Source organism: Megalobrama amblycephala, linkage group LG3, assembly GCF_018812025.1.
Source record: "Megalobrama amblycephala isolate DHTTF-2021 linkage group LG3, ASM1881202v1, whole genome shotgun sequence".
Lineage (NCBI taxonomy): Eukaryota > Metazoa > Chordata > Actinopteri > Cypriniformes > Xenocyprididae > Megalobrama > Megalobrama amblycephala.
This window is the reverse complement of record NC_063046.1, coordinates 137,006-155,475: the sequence shown is the minus strand read 5'-3', so window position 1 is coordinate 155,475 and position 18,470 is coordinate 137,006. Positions and strand designations below refer to the sequence as shown.

General features: G+C 39.3%; 1 pseudogene; it reads right to left on the bottom strand.

Annotated features, from left to right (window-relative positions):
- Positions 1-201: 201 nt before the first annotated feature.
- Positions 202-17,701, bottom strand: LOC125264203 (annotated as a pseudogene).
- Between the last annotated feature and the right edge of the window lie 769 nt (positions 17,702-18,470).

Sequence of the window (18,470 nt, the reverse complement as noted above, 5' to 3'; positions counted from 1 at the left end):
AGGTGCAGGGAATACGGGGAGATGGCGGGAAGACTGATGAGGGAAGTGAAGACAGGTGTGAGGAACAGGAGGATACTGGGAACTGGAGTCCGGGAAGGCGTGAATGTAACACATTTGCAGTTTTCCTTTCGTACCTTTCTGAGTTATCTGGATTTAACTGATGTCAGAGGTGTCAGAGCATCACATCTGTAAATTCAATGCTGTTCAGGAGGAGGTTGATTTCAAGTAAACTGGATTAGATTAGAATAATTGTGCTCATACTTTCACTGATCAAGAGTTTACAGTATGATCACATGATTTGGGTTGATATATTTCACACAAATTAAATTGACATTTAATTTCACAACAAATGACTTTTTTTTTTTGAGTAACACATTTTAAAGAATCCTGTGTGTGATCATTTCAACTGAAGGTAATTTAAATAGTAATAAAATTTATGTGACCCGGCCAATCTGGCTACACTGGCCGACTTATGGTTTTGAATGATTGTTGGTCAACTATTTTAACTTTATACAGAAACCCATGCCTCCTGCTGTTTCTAAGTGGATTACACCTGTGTGCCATTATTTAGGGTTTTTCCCTGCTACACACATTTATTCTGACATGTTATTTCAGTGACAGAAGTTCAGCTGTAGTATTAATGTAATGACAAAATAAGAGACATCTCAACGTTACTGAATCTCTCTACTGTCTATTCTGATTCATTAACACAGTTTCACTGATGATTTATAACCAACCCAAAACCCAGGATAGAGCGGTTGAGTGAATGTGGTCTGGACTGTGTGGATGAGGTTCATTGTGTCTCCAGAGACGCTGTAGAAGGACAGAGTTCCTGTACTGTGATCCACATACACTCCTATTCTACTGCTGTTGGGCTTTACAGGGAGTTCAGTAACTATGTTATTGTGTCCAAATAAGTATCTGGAGTGAGAGAGGAACAAACTCCAGGACTGATCATTACCTCCAAACAAACACTCATAACCTGATCCCTTCCTACTGATGCTCTTATATGACACTGACATTTGCACACCATATTCACCACTCCACTCAATCTCCCAGTAACAGCGTCCACACACACTCTCTCTACATAACACCTGAGGACGCACATCAAATCTGTCCGGATGATCAGGATACGGCTGCTCTGTAACAGTGTCAATAATCACTCTTTTCCTCTCAGACAGGCGGAGGCGTTTATTCACTGTGTTCGGATCCAGAGTGAACTGATGGGAATCTGATAAAACACATCAGAATCAGGAATTATCAATCTCATCTTTTAATGTATCTGAACTCTTCATGTTCAATATACTGTATCAGCAGTGTCTCAGTACAGTTTACCAGATATCCTGTGCAAATCAGCATTTACGCCAGTGGCTCTCAAGATTTCATCTCCCATTGTCTACCATAAATACTATGGTAGTCAATGGGGGATGAGATCTGTTTGGTTACTGGCATTCTTCCAAATATCTTCCTTTGTGTTCAGCAGAACGAATACATTTAACCTGAGACACTAACCTGAGAGTGAGTAAATGATGACAGAATTTTCATTTTTGGGTGAACTATCCCTTTAAATGCCACATAACAGAGCCATATGATTAGAAATGATGTTTTATTAACAAAATTCGTGAGGATATAATTAGCCTAATTAAAACGGGAGGTGCGCATTCAGTTAATCATTACTGAGTTACACAATTTACTTTTTCAGCATTCTTCCACCACCCCATCATCTCCTCACTTCTAACTATTCCTATCCCAACCTAGGATGGGGGGAGTACTCTGGGTTCGGGCTCAGAGCCCTCCCCTCGGACAGCATGCCAAATACGCATAACCTTTACTCCATGTGCCTGTGCTACTGACAACAGGACAAGTGCATTTGCAATGTTTGCGTTGTGTAGAATGTTGTTAGAATGTTGCAGACCATTTTCTTTTGCAAGTAATTACAGTTTTACATCATCAACCCATACACGTTCGGTGACAGTGAGCTGCATTACAAATGGGACTGAAATGGTGGCAAACAAAGAAATCTCGGTAACACTTTACAATAACAGTACATGAATAACCATGAATTAATACCTAAATTAATAGTTACTTCAACATGAACTCATGATTAGTTAAGATATGAACTAATCATGAACTAATGAAGAGTGATCCTTAACTACGACAGGAGTCATAAGGATTCATGCATGAAAACAGCAGCCTTAACTACGCATTAATACATGTTTGATAATTAATGCATTAATTAACATTTAGGGGTAAACTAAATAAATCAGCCTCCATAAGAGTAAACAAGAAGTACTCTGAATTTGAATTAAACGTGATTTAATACTGTCATAATTTACACTGTAATATCATAATCTGCCATCTGCAGCTTTGTGACAAATAATTGCAATGGCACATGATTATTTAGCCATTAATTACATAGATCTGTCTAATCAAATGTGGAAAATAGACTAACTACCACTAATAAATTTAATTTGATCTAAACTGTTTTCTGATTTTTACAGTTCATTTATATTTAGTCATAGCTAAATAGTCACAGTTTATTCCCGGAACTAAAGTATGTAGGGTTTGTTTCTGGTGGGACACTCATTAGTGGCGCACGCTAGGTGTTCTCTTGGCGCGTTTGTTGTGTTGCTGGCATTTTAAACTAATAAATGTTGACTGCTTTAGTAAGCCGAATTAATAATTAAAGACATATTTACATGTATGTTTTATTGGGATTTTCAGGAGGTTATGTGCAGTTATTAACTGTATTTGTATTTTTGTCGTTTAAATGTATATGCTTTGATTAGCATTAGCTTGTGGACGCGCGCTATTTTACATGCAAATGTGCCTTATGTGTGTCTTTACAGGTATGTTTATGGCTTGCTTTCAAGTCCATATATGTTTAATTATATAAATAAAAATAAAATACAAATACTTTTTATTTTAGTTTTTTTGTACCGGGGTGTAAAGGAATATGGATGGCACTCTATAGTGTTTATTCATATATTAGTTAATGATGTGTGATATGTGCATCATGTCATGACTTTACTTGAGGGGGCACAATCATAATTAACTCATTATTAACTAAGCATATACAAACATCAACTAATGGTTTGTTAATGCATAATTATGTCATGACTTTACTTGAGGGGGCACAATCATAATTAACTCATTATTAACTAAGCATATACTAACATCAACTAATGGTTTGTTAATGTATACTTACGTCATGACTTTACTTGAGGGGGCACAATCATAATTAATTCACTGTTAACTACTTACCAAATTCAGCTCATGATTATCATTAACTTACTATCAAATACACATGTACTAACACAACTATATAAGTATTCAGCCCAGTTAAGTGATGTTGTGTGACTTTTCAAAAAGTCAGAGAATGGAGGTACAGTATGATCACGGCCTGCGAGTGAATGGAGAGTGAACTTCTGAATCTGATCCCAGCAAACGCTCCCTGACCTTAGTTCATGTTTCCTGTTTGGTTATTTTTTTGGGAAACGATTCCTCAGGAACTGATGTAAGTCACAGTAGTTTAGTTTGATAGGAAAGAATATCACAAAACAGATTAAGACCTTTTAAGATAAATAGTGTATTTAGTATTTTATATGTTTGATAGGGAGGGTCAGTGAAAATAATTACAAACTAATCCTGTGCCTTTCAGTAATGTTTATAATGAAGCTGCTGATGTCAGTAGTTTAAATTCTGACAATAATAAATTGTTTACATTTATTTCAAAGTCCAAATATGTATTATTCCTTCTTATAGAGACTGTTTGATTTAGTTTACCCTAAATGTTAATTAATGCATTCATTATCAAACATGTATTAACGCATAGTTAAGGCTTCTGTTTTCATGCATGAATCCCTATGACTCCTAGCCTGACTTCGTCATACTCATATTCTAGGCAGAATGTGAGTCTGATACTGCTCCATTGCACTTGAATTATGGGGCGTGTCTTAACCGAACCAGTAAAAAAAAAAACCTCTGCACTCAATTGGATAGACCTACAACCAATCAGAGCAACGCAGTAAGTGACGTATGTTGAACTTGTACTTAAACTTTTGCCGAATCCCGCTGGAAGGACGGCAAACACATCTTTCCCATCGACAAATGCCTTGATTGCGGTTCTTTGTTCATCTTTTAAAATTAATGCGCTGTCGATTTCTTTTATTACAGACGTGATAGCGGAATCTAAACATCTTACTTCTCCAGCTGCAGTCATCGTTGGTGAAAACCAATTCAACCCAAGCGCTCTTTGATGATGTGGGTGGTTACGTAACCGCAGATAGCCTGTCCATCATCGATTAAAGCCCGCCCTGGCAATTTGATTGGCTCGGCCTTCTGGGAGCCGAGCATAATTACTCCACAATGGATCGAGTCCAGACCGAACTTCCCGTCCAAAAAATGTTGTGGGCGGGGTTCGGGCTGGCACCCAGGCTATATGACTCCTGTCGTAGTTAAGGATCACTCTTCATTAGTTCATATCTTAACTAATCTTGAGTTCATGTTGAAGTAACTATTAACTCAGGTATTAGTTCATGGTTATTCACGTACTGTTATTGTAAAGTGTTACCGAAATCTCTACTGTTAATTTTGATAATGGTTTGTCTTGAAAAACGAAGACAATTTGACTTTTTACATAGGAGAAGTCACACTGCAGGACTGTGCTGCAAATCTTCTGACACTGCCAGAATTTTGTCGGAGGAAAAATTTGATCCCAACAGTCATTAATCGGCTGTCGGTGAACATGTCAAACTTGCGATCAAAGACTACAGATTTTAGGCTAGGATTATAGGAATCTTTTAGGATTTGCAAAATTTGTCTCAGACGACCAAATCATGGCCAAAACCGCAGTGTGCACCACACTTTAAACAAATGCCTTTCTAGAACACCTAAATTGAAGATATTGCTTTGAGCGCCCCCCAATGTTCTCAGAATGCCCCTGTTGAAAAATTGCTAATTTACATGATCAACTATAAAACTCATGTTTTCTTTCTCCTTTTACAGAAAGAACATGAACACACTTAATGAGTTTTTCTGCTTGTTTTCTTAGTGTAACGTCTGGATGGATCCGTTCGTAGTCAATAAACTTTGGAATTTTCAGAACGCTTTTAACCTGATGAACTGTGTTTTTAAATCACTAAATCGGCTCCGGCCGACTATGACTTTTGCCATTTTTATGGACCCGTGAGGTTAAACAGAAAACTCCAACTTCCTAGCTCTGGAGACTTCAAAAGGATCACCCCCCTTTTGTGGGCCCAGAGACTGACCAGACAAATTCCACACACACCACACACACAGAAACACAAAAACACACAAACATGCTTAGAGATTGTAGGTACAGCTATTCTTAGAATATGACGGTGCCAAAGTGTACCCGTCACGTATATCAAGTGCATATATGCTTCCTAGTGTTTAGACTTAGTTTAAATGACTGTATTTGTGCTAGTGTTCGTTTTAATGATGGAATTTTGTCTGTAAACCATAACTTCTTCTACATGCTTTTCTTATATGTCAAGTTTAGATTAATTTTAAAGCTATTTCCACGTCTCATTCACCTATGTATATTACATGGCTGTCAAATGCATTGTTCGATTTGTTTAATGATGCTGTGAAGAAAGTACTCCATCTCGAAATCCGATCTGATAGTCATAAAGTATGCAAATTCAGTTAGGAGACCAGACAAAGGAAACGCTTGCCCGCCAACTCTGCGCCTATGTCATTGGCTATTCCACCTCAAGGAGGTGTGTTGGCTTATCTGTCATAAAAGAGGAGCACCAAGATTTTTCTGGGTGTTCTCCCGACTGCCCTGAATCATCCATCGCCCACTCACGCACGTCTCCCGGACGTCACGGCGACTGCGCTGCCATCGCGCTCATCCTTCGGGACCACCATCTTCCAGCGAAACTAACTTTCAAGTCCTCAGTTCAAACCTTCCCGCGGAACGGAAGAAGCCAACGAACTGCACCAGCGCTAAACCGAACTCGACGCGCAAAACTAATGCAAGTACTACCGTTTCTCAATCTCAGATAATGAAACTGATTTCCGTGCTGGCCTCAAGGACTGTTTGTAAGTTTTGCTGCTTGCCTTCTCTCTCTCCTTTTCTCTACTTTCACTTTTGTAAATATGTGTATATCCTGTGTATAGCCGTATAACCGCTGTAGTCGTAGTTTGCATATATTAAACACATTATATCCATGCTTTTTGTTCTTTTGCTCATTCAACAAAAACCAGGTCACTTTAACGTTTCGATTCTAATACAATCGCTCTAGGTTTGATGCTCTCATAGGAATTTATCCTCGTGGCCAGAGGATAACATTTCCGTTATAATAGTCTGTGGAAAACTTACTGTTTGCTGGACAAACTAATAGTTTCTCTAAATAATTATTAAACCAGAACTAATCATATAGGTAATTGATTATAATCCGTTGTAATTAATTCACAATATATGTTTAATCCCCCCTTGGGTTGGTATGTGCATATATTGAGTCATAAAGCTTTATGACTTATTATATTCATATGCCCCACCCATAAATTGATTAATAATTGTACAAATCGCTACATTAGTGACTTACATTGTAGGAAGTCGTTCCTGGTTCTGGGAACAATGTTGGTGAAAGTGACTGTGGAAATCAACAGACATGAAGAGTATGATTATCATGTCAAGAGAAAATGATCCCTGCATCCGTTCCTAAGACATTTCTAATATGATCTTCTACATGATATGAGATGATGGAGGATCATTTCTGAGAGCAGATGAATCTCCAGGACTTTACCTCTGTCAGAGATCTTCTTCAGCTCCTCTTTGCAGAAATCCTCCAGTTTGTCTCTCAGCTGAAGGACAGATTCTCTCACAACATCAAAAGATGAGAGAGAACTGAAGGGATCGTCATTTACGTCTGTAGATTCAGAGGAGCTGAGAGAGACTGGAAACTCTACAGAAAACAGAAATCAAAGCTCATCACCTCCACACTTCAGCCCATAACCTGCACTACTGTCAGATTTGAGCAGCTCTTGTTGATCTTTAGAAACTCTCCTCAATCCAGCACTTTCACAGCATCAGATTCATTCTTCTCATATTCATATCATGTTAGAGTAAGTTCTAGCGTTTGCCACTTACACTATATGTGAACTTTCTAGGAAAACACTTGGATGATCAAACATCTGGTAATACATAAATGTAACAGATCAAGTGCATCTGTTACGGATGGGACAGGACAACAGAGTTGGAGATCCACGTGCAGGCTTTATTAATAGGATGAGCATAGTTGTACAGGCAGAGGGTCAAACACCAGCAAAGGCAACATACAGGAAGGCAAGGCAAAAGAGTAATCCAAACACAGGCAAAGGTCTAGGCAGGCAGCAAACAATCATAAACAAGGAAACAGGCCAGGGTCAAGGAAACAGGCCAGGGTCAAGGGCACAGGGCACAGGGCACAGGGCACAGGGCTAAACAATACTCAGCAATGTATGTGTGTTTGAGTGCAGCTTATAAAGGGTCACTGATGGGAAACAGGTGTGAGTGCATGATTGGTTCCTAGGTAAGGAATTGTGGGAAATGGAGTCCATATAATGAAAATAGAGCATGGACCCAGGGCACATGTAACAGAATCAATGGTGTCACATGGTAGGGTTGAGTAGATTTAATCATGAAAAGCTGTTTAAAGGCAATAAGTAGATTGACCATTATTTATCATTTTTGAGCAGTTACTGGCTCTGAAATTCATAAGGACACGATCCCAAGGTCAGGTTTTGTGTGGTTTAAATAGGCTAAAGCAGAGGTAAAATACAGCCTTACTTCCTGTTTGAGGGCTAAATATTTAAATATTAGTGAAATTTTGAACTGTTGTGGTCTGGAAGCTTAAAGGGGTCATGAACTGCATTGTTTTATAATGTTACCTGGGGCGCACTTATAATGTTAGTATGCTTTTTACATCCAAAATTGTCAATTTATAAATAAAACACATTTTTCCTACCCTGATTTTAGCCCTCTGATTTGAACGCTCTGTTTTAAGGATTTGTTGAATAAAATGGGAGTTTTGCGTGTGTCAGTCATGATAAACTCGAGCTGTTTGATTGACAGCTTCAGTGCATGCTGCTCCAACGATTGCAAAGGGAGCTTTCTTTGATCGCTTTCTTTATATAATTTAATCACCGTTAAATAACAGATTATTTTCATCCTACTAAGAGAAACAACGCAAGTTTACATTTAGTCACTGGTTTGATTTACTGACACACAAGAACATCTGACTGTACATAACTCATTACATATCAGATCAGGTATTGGATTTAACAGTTATTGTTGTTGCATTGCTGTTGAGTCCAGGCACTGCACAATATTTTGTAATTGCTTGGTAGCTCGATCCGGTTTAGCACCACGTAGGCCTATGTTACTTAGGCTACCTATTCTATTGCATTTCATGCACGAATCGGTGGGCGGGGCTAAACAGGCAGTGATGAAGTAGGCGTTGGATCTTCTTCTGCGGAGGCGGTGCTTGCTGCCCTTTGACGTCATAGATCCCCACTTTGAAAATCCTGTTGTTTGCTGGGTCTGGTGTCAATAAAAGCTTTTATTGGACTAACAAGGACGTTTTCAGTTCTGAAACTTACAGGATATTCTTATAGTATGATGACCTCTTATATGTCAAAAGCTCAAGGAAAATTTGATTTCTCAGTCCATCACCCCTTTAAAGGGTCATGAAAACCCAGAACACATTTTTTGAGCTGTGAACAGATATGTATAGGATGCACATCATAGAAAACACTAAAGGTACTCATTAATTTTATTTAAAAGTTAAAATTAGTTATTTTTGCATTTTTCAGAGCGATTTCTGTCTTCCGGTTTGAAAAGCAAAGTCGGAGCAACGTCACAAAATCTGACGTCATCGTGTACTACCGGCAAGATCCGGAGTGCTGGTTGGCTCCAAGTATGGGCTGGTCGAACATGCTGACGTCAACTGTTTCTGTATTTATTCATGAGAAAAAGCTCATTCAATCCAATCACTGCGCTGTAGTATGCATAAGATTATAACTGCGGTATTATGCATGAGAAAGTATCACTTCTCTTGCCTCCTTCGCTATTGTTGTCATTCAGAGACATGGGTCGTAGGTACTTGTTTCCAGTGATACAACACAAAAATGTGTTTTCTTGCAACGTGACGAGAGCAGAAGTTTGGGTGCATGTGGAATATTTTTGCTGTAATCTACCAGCATAAATGGAAAATATTACAGCAGAGAATTCAAATGTCACAAAAGTGCGGCTCCATTCTTCTCTGCGTTCGGACACGCGAGCCGTATGTATGTTTCCCTCAGTACAGCAGCACATGAGTGTTGTTTGTCTTTTGCCCGCGATGCAGTCAGAACTGAAGTTTGAATATGAACACATGAAAAATACGTTTGCTATGATACACGCGGAGCGCGCATATGATCGGTTTCAGCGCGGAGCTCCGCTTTGTGTTTAACAACACTAGCCACTTGGCTCATAGCTCATATACAGAATAAAGTATCCGTGTTTAAAGTTTTTATAGACATATTTCGCACATTCTCCTGCACCAAACATTAACCAGCACGGTGTATGAACACATATTTCATCAAGTCTTCTTCAATGAATTATATGTGCAAACTGGACACTGATACAGTGGTGTAGCCTATCTGAACGCGACGACACGATTATTCTAATAGACAAAAGACTGATTTTGAGACTGCAGTGCTCGTAAACGTAATAAAGCCTATTATTAGCCCTATTAAATATTCTTTCGCATTTCTCCCTTGTGCTTGGGAGTTTGTTGTCATTTTCTCCGTGCTCATATATTAATATTCATTATTCTGTATAATGAGTGTGTTCTAGGTCTGTGCTTCATTGGTTGTTCTCTTCCCTCCCCCCCCCCACACTCCCACTTTTCCATAGCTTTACACGCCCATTTTTACAAAGTTTTTTGAGCTTTGAGGTGTGAACAACCAGGGCAAAACAGGGGGGTTTCATGACCCTTTAATATATCTTTCAGAAAAATGTTTCCTAAGAGATTTCCAGACCTGAACTGCATTTGTAAGTGCGTCTCTTTCAGAAGAAGATCAGATGAGAGTCTGACGGATGATTATATAATAATCGAACACACAGATCAACACTTCAGTCAACCTCTCATTCTGCTCTCATGAAATGTTTCTCTGTGAGTCTCTTGCTCAAGTCCACTATGATCCTGTTCTTCTAGATCTCTGTTACCTGCAGGAAATGGATGTGATCCTGTGTGTGTGAAAGCTGCTCCAGCTCAGCGTCTCTCCTCCTCAGATCATTGATCTCCTGCTCCAGTCACTCCAGTCGTCCTTCAGCTTGACTCACTGCAGTCTTTTCCTGATCTCTGATCCACTGTGTGACCTCAGAGCGGCTTCTCTCAATGGAGTGGATGAGCTCAGTGAAGATCCTCTCACTGTCCTCCACTGCTGTCTGTGCAGAGCGCTGTTAGGACACACATCACAATCACACAGTGGCTTCAGTGAGTCCTGACTGAGACTTCTCAAACTTCTCTTCTTCTCCAGACTCACCTTATGAGACTCCACAGCCTCTCTCAGCTGCTGAAGATCTTTCTCTCTCTGCTGGATCCTCTGCTGGAACCACCTCTGCGTCTCCTTCAGCTGGTGCTAAAGGACAAACCAATAACAGGAGAAACATCACATAAATCATCAAGTAAATAGATATGAATCCAGTATCAGTGAAGTGGTGAGACTGAGGGGATAAAGATCTTGCATGATAAGGTTATAGGTTCAATCATAAGTGCCAGCATTATTTCATCAAAGCCTAGTTTTATAGGGATAGTTCACCCAGAATTGTGGATTTTTTTTTTTATTGTTTCTCATCCTCATGTCTTTTCAATCTTGTATGTTTTTCTCTTGCAGAACACAAAAGAAGATATTCCACAGAATGTCTCTGTTTCTAGAGCCCAAATCCAATATGGTGATGTGTCAATAACAGCAAACCTCACTGGCTAATGCATATCACATGATTATTCAATTCAATTCACATTTATTTGTGTATAGCGCTTTTCACAATACATATTGCTTCAAAGCATCTTTACAGAGAATGCATGTCAACATTACAATTTAGGGTGATCTGTTATTAGAGTTGACTGTGTCCAAATTATGTAATTTCAGAAATGTACATACACTGTATTGCCAAAAGTATTGGGACACCCCTCCAAATCATTGAATTCAAGTGTTTCAATCACTTCCATGGCCACAGGTGTGCACCTAGGCATGCAGACTGCTTTTACAAACATTTGTGAAAGAATGGGTCGATCTCAGGAACTCAGTGAATTCAAGCATGGTACCGTGATAGTTTGCCACCTGTGCAATAAGTCCATTCATGAAATTTCCTCACTACTAAATATTCCACGGTCAACTGTTAGTGGCATCATAAGAAAGTGGACTCAACTGGGAACAACAGCAACTCAGCCACGAAGTAGTAGGCCACATAAAATCACAGAGCGGGGTCAGAACATACTGAGGCGCACAGTGTGCAGAGGTCACCAACTTTCTGCAGAGTCAATAGCTACAGACCTCCAAACTTCATGTGGCCTTCAGATTAGCTCAAGAACAGTGCGTACAGAGCTTCATGGAATAGGTTTCCATGGCCAAGCAGCTGCATCCAAGCCTTAAATCACCAAGTGCAATGCAAAGAGTCAGATGCAGTGGCGTAAAGCACGCCGCCACTGGACTCTAGAGCAGTGGAGACGTGTTCTCTGGAGTGACAAATCACGCTTCTCTGTCTGGCAATCCGATGGATGAGTCTGGGTTTGGCTGTTGCCAGGAGAACGGTACTTACAGGACTGCATTGTGCCAAGTGAAAAGTTTGGTGGAGGGGGGATTATGGTGTGGGGTTGTTTTTCAGGGATTGGGCTTGGCCCCTTAGTTCCAGTGAAAGGAACACTTAATGCTTCAGCATACCAAGACATTTTGGACAATTTCATGCTCCCAACTTTGTGGGAACAGTTTGGGGATGGCCCCTTCCTGTTCCAACATGACTGCACACCAGTGCACAAAGCAAGGTCCATAAAGACATGGATGAGTGAGTTTGGTGTGGAGGAACTTGACTGGCCTGACCTCAACTCGATAGAACACCTTTGGGATGAATTAGAGCAGAAACTGCGAGCCAGGACTTCTCGCCAACATCACTGCCTGACCTCACAAATGCGCTTCTAGAAGAATGGTCAACAATTCCCATAAACACACTTGTGGAAAGCCTTCCCAGAAGAGTTGAGGTTATTACAGCTGCAAAGGTGGGCCAACTCCTTATTAAACCCTACGGATTAATAATGGGATGTCATTAAAGTTCATGTGCACGTAAAGGCAGGCGTCCCAAAACGTTTGGCAATATAGTGCATATAACTCTGTTGATCCAGAGTTTGTGTCATCTGAAGTCCTCGCAAGGGTTGGCGCTGTCTCTTCACAAATGTTGGTCATCTGAAGTCTTCATAAGAGGCTGGATCCAAACTGAAGCTGATGCACTCTCATCACCTTGGGATGGGCATCCCGAGATAAAACAGAAAAGCAAATGGAGAATAATTAGTGTAGCTGCTGTTCATAACATTAAGCAAAGATAGTCATGTGCAATTGATCTGATATGAGACGCATTATGTGAATGCTTGGCTAAAGAGATGTGTCTTTAATCTAGATTTAGATTCTGGGAGATTGAGTCTGAGCCCTGACCATTATCAGGAAGGCTATTCCAGAGTTTAGGAGCGAAATGTCTAAACGCTCTCCCTCCTTTAGTGGACTTAGATATTCTAGGTACAACCAGAATTCCAGAGTTTTGTGATCTTAAAGAGCGTGATAGATTGTAGGGCGATAGAAGATCAGCTAAATACACAGGAGCTAAACCATTTAGTCCCTTACAGGTCAGTAGCAATACTTTATAATCGATACGGAACTTAATAGGTAACCAGTGTAGAGATGATAAAATATGATCATATTTTCTTGACCTAGTAAGAACTCTAGCAGCTGCATTTTGGACTAATTGTAGCTTGTTTATTGAGGAAGCAGGACAACCAGCTAATAATGCATTACAGTAATCTAGTCTAGACAGTATGAATGCATGAACTAACTTTTCTGCATCAGAAACAGATAACATGTTCTGCAGCTTAGCAATGTATCTGAGGTGGAAGAAGGCTGTTTTCGTAACATATGAAATATGATTTTCAGAGGACAAGTTGAAGCAGTTTGCGCGTAGTTGGTTGCTTGGTAACAGACCTGACAGTTGATTACCGAACTCGATGGAGCAGTTTAAGATTTCCTAAATACAGATGAGATGAGATTTTGTAAGATAGGATAAGAATCCTAAATCAAGTTAAGATTTTCTTCTGTAATACAAATTTGTGAAAATCCTAGATTAAGTTATCATATCTTAAGTTAAGGCCTAAGATAGAAATTTTCTGTAATATGCCCCCAGGTCTTTAACTGTAGAGGAACAGTACATCCCTTAGTTCTGAAAAAAAAAACAATAAAACCTACAAGATATATAATCTTGTTTTCAGTTTGGATTAAGATTATTTTGTTTACCCCACTGGCAGATTATTTTGCTTGTTTTAAGGAAAAATTAATTTTGACTTATTTTTCCTAAAAACAAGATAATAATTTTTACTTGTCAAGAAAATGCTTCTTGATCTAAGAATTTTTAGATATTTGGACTGGAAACAAGACAAAAATTCTAAGTGAGAACAGCATTTTTTGCAGTGTGTTGCCTCCATTGCTGCCATCGATCTACCGATCGCAGCAGCGGTCTGCTTAGTGCTTAGTCAGATCTGTAGTGTGACGCAACTCAGCTACTGCTTTAGGTGAAAGACCCTGACCCTTTTCTAAATCTTTCAGCAGAGCTTGAAGCACTGCCATGGTATGCAGTGAAGCACCAGCCTGACCCGCCGCCGCGTATGCTCTGCCATTCAGATGCGAGGTGGTCTTAAGCAGTCTGGTAGGCAGAGCCAGAGCTTTAAGAGTTGACGTGCACTTGAAATGAATTAAACCTGTGTTGTTTTCTGAGTAACGTTAAAAATATAGATTGTAAATATAGATCTCTATAGATTGTTGCAACACCGCTGCCACGACCAATCAGACAGAGCTTGTGCTTATAACAGTAGCCAGATGGACTAGACTCATTAAGACCAAAATAATCATTTGATTTAAGCCAGTTTTTAGTAAGGCAAATTACATCAAGACCATTATCTGTGATCATTTCATTTTCAATAACTGCCTTAGGTGTCAGCGATCTAATGTTTAGGAGTCCTAGCTTTAGAAATTGTTTTTGTTCAATAATTTTGCGAATTTCTGGTTTAATCACAATCATATTTTTTGTAGATCCTATATATTTATTGTTAGAACTCACTATTTGGGGAATAGAGTCAGTTTCTATAGACTGTACTACACTCACATTTCTATCAATTAAGTGGGTAGATCACAGACTGTGATTTAAGGTTTGACTAGTCATATGGTGCGAAGCGTCTTGGATATGTTCTCCAACAGAAGATCCACTCCTATTTGGCTGGGGTGCAGGCCATCAGCACGGAGGAGCCTAGGTCGCTCCTAAAAAAGATGAATTATCAATTATTTACAAAGAGCAGCTTCTGTTCATTACACCAAGACATTGACCATTCATTTAAGGCAAATAATCTACTGAATCTTTCATGTCTTCGGCGGTACGTCGGAAGTGGTCCGGACATGATGATCTTCGTCGTGGGCGATGTGCTGCGTACCACATCAATCAGGCTCCTGAAGTCCTGCTTCAGAACCTCCGTCTGCCACAGCCTGATGTTGTTCACCCCCGTGTGCAGTGTCACAGCTCTGATGCTCTCGTCAGCATTCAGAGACATGCCACCATATTTGATTTTTCCTATCGCTTCAGAAGACTCATGCTGCATCTCAATTTGCATAATATCTGTCCTAAATAATATCAAAATTAGAATTACTGTGTCCCAAGTCATAGTATGATTATTCCAAAGATAACCTGATGCTGTACTATTACCGTTTAGAATCCTAAGTGAAGATGTGCAGACTCTTAAAGGCTAATATTGCCCACAACCCATTGTGTGTTGGATGAGGATTTGATTAGAACTACAAAAAAAGAATAAAAATGAAAAAAACTACAAACAGAGATTTAGATAAAGGAGTTTGAGTGATTAATAATTAGTATATAACCTGACGATATATTAGTATGTAACTTGATATTTATTTAATGTTATCCACATAATATTTCATCGGCAACAGCATTGTGAACTTTCGTAATGATACATTTGGTCATTAACTTTTAAATACTATGTAACACTGTCACATAAAATACATGTTTTACTGCTCTATTTATTACAATGATTTTATGTATGATAGAGTTTTAATTGGTTTACATGTTTTTTATAGTCCATTTTATTCCTCTTAACTATTTAATGTGTGTATGTCTTTAAATGAGTCTGGGTCTGCCTGTCATGTGACTGATCACATGACAGGAATAAGGAAGTAAGCCAGTATAAAGGAGGCAGCATAAATTTCTCATTACGAACGTGATCACGTGTTGCTGGATTGCGGAGTTGTTTTTAAAGACTTACCTTTCCAGCACTTCACATCATCTTCACTTGGATTAACACTTCCGTGAACTTTGTAAATACACCGGTGGACACTTTCACATTGGGACTTTATCAGCACCCTAGGATTCTTGGACTGTTTTAGGGTATGGTACTTTGGATTGTATGCTTTTAACAGACTGAGTTTTCCTGGTTTTATTGTGTTTTAAGTTCCGTGATCCCATGTTTCAAACTTTAGTTAGTGTGTATGTTGTTGTTAGAGTTAAATAAAATCTGTAAAATTTTAAAGCTCAAAGTTCAATGCCAAGCGAGATATTTTATTTAACAGAAGTCACCTACATCGAACGGCCAGTTTGGACTACATCCCTCTACTTCTTCTTTAATGACGTCACTAAAACAGTCTAACCTCCGTCACAAGAGTTGCGTTTGTAGAGCGTCTTTCGCCATGTAAACACTCCCGCAAATTGATTCCGGCTCAAATTGATAGGGTAAAATTAAAGACATGTTTACTCTGAGCACACAGTTTAATCTGACCCCATTTTAATCAATGTAAAATCGACCAATAGGGCCGATCGTTACAACATCATTATGCAAACGTGAGAAGAGTTCTCTGCATGAAAGACCCATGATTGGCAGATCAACCTGCTACTAGATTTCTCTCTGAAACGGTAGGAAATTAAATTGAATGTGGAAGATTTTAACTGTGACAAGATGATTGACAGGGCACTATAAACGGTGATAGGATGTATGTAACTAAGCGACAGAGCTGTCCGTTAAAGACGTAATTATGATGAAGTGGTATGTTCTAAAACTTGCTTACTCTTCTGTTACACAGTCAAAGGTATGTAGCCTACTTTTTCTAATTAACAAAAACAGTAATTTTAGGGCATAGTATAAGTAGGCAAATTAGGACACAGCATTAGATTACCCCCCTTGGAGTTCTATGGATTTCTTTTATGCTATCTAAATGTACTTCTTGAAAATTGAATCTTTTGGACCCTACAGCATTCAATAAATTAACAAATGAGACATTCCTTAAAATACCTTCTTTTGTGTTCCTTAGAAAAAAGAAAGTCACTCAAGTTTGGAATAACATGAGTAAATGAAGAATGTGGACTACTGGTTTAAAGTAGCCCAATCTTTCAGTCCTGTCAATCATCATTATGAACATCTACCAGCAGCAGTCATTGTGCCGTCCCAGCGACAATTCTTCCAGCATTCCTCCACCTCCCCATCGCCATTTATGGTAAAGGGCATTACAATTCTGATGCACATTCTAAGCAGCAGACCAATCACAACAGACTGAGGCCGGCTAACCAATCAGAGCAGACTGTGATTTTTGGAAGGCAGGTTTTAAAGAAACTGAAACTAAAACAGTGTTCAGACAGAGAGTGTAAACAGACATTTAATGATGTAAATGTATATTAGAAGACCCCATAAACAAAATTATGAACCTGTAAATGAGCATAATGGCACACTTTAAGTTCATACCTGTTTCTCTGTCCTCTGTGCTGCAGCTGATACAGTGTCGTGGTTTTTATGTTCATCCATCGTACACAGCAGACATATACACTTCTGATCATTGCGGCAGAAAACCTCAAGGATCTTGTCGTGTTTCGAGCAGATCATCTCCTGCAGTCGTCCAGTGGCTTCAGTCAGATTGTGTCTCTTTGCTTTAAACAAACTCTCATGTTGTTCAAGGTGATTCTGACAGTAAGAGTTCAGACACACCAGACAGGACTTGACGGCTTTGTGTTTTCTTCCAGTACAGACGTCACACTGCACATCTCCAGCTCCAGCGTAACAGTCAGCAGGAAGTTTAATCTTCTTCAGTTTCTCCACCATTTCAGCCAGAATGGTGTTTTTAGCTAAAGCAGGTCTTGGACTGAAGGTCTGTCTGCACTGAGGACAGTTGTAGACTCTCGTCTGATCCTCCTGATCCCAGCAGCCTGTAATACAGATCTTACAGTAACTGTGTCCACAGGGAATGGCCACTGGCTCCTTCAGGAGATCCAGACACACTGAACACATGAACTCATTCTCATCCACTGAAATTCTGGCTTCTGCCATTTTACTGCATGAATACAGAGACACAAACACACAACAGCTCAACTACACTCAGGTAACTATGAACTCTGAACTCAGGTGATTCTTGTTTCCTGGTTCTGTGTTTGAGTGACGTGTGTAAAACAGGCGTGTCTGTAAAGCAGCTTCCTCATTCCTGGTCAAGGAGAGCCTCATTGCTGCTAAGTTTTTAGTTTTCATGGGTGTTTGCACACACATTGTGTTTAATCAGTCTCAGACACACATTATAAGTTAGAGAGAAGCGAGACAACAACCTTAAAAGTTCAGTAATTCTGTATCCTAAACACTACACTGGTACTGCAGAACTGAAAACTGTGTCCAGAATTACTGTTCCTTAAAGTCTCCATGAAATCAAATTTGCCAAATCTTTTTTTTGGAGGGGGGTTATTATTATTGATTATTACAGTATTTATTATAAATGATTTATTCATGCATATAATTTTGTTAAATTCATGTGTGCTTGTAATCTTGCATCCAAATAACTTCCCCTTCTCTTGCAGCGATATTCCTCTCTGAGATGTGTTTACTGGTGTGAGGGCGAGGCAACACAAACCACAACCATCCAATAATTCCCCATGGACAAAATCAAGCCCATCCTAAATTTGTTCTTGACCAGAAGCCGTTTCACTCAGATTGTAGTAATTTCTTCTCAATTGTGACACATAACTTATATTTCATGCTGACATTAATACCTAATGAATTTTTTTCTAAAATATTTAGTCATTTAAGTTATTTTTTGCTGTGATTTTTTGAGATGGACGTGATTTCATACTCATTAATGTACAGATTATCACATTAGAAAATTCACCAATATACTTGACATATTGACAG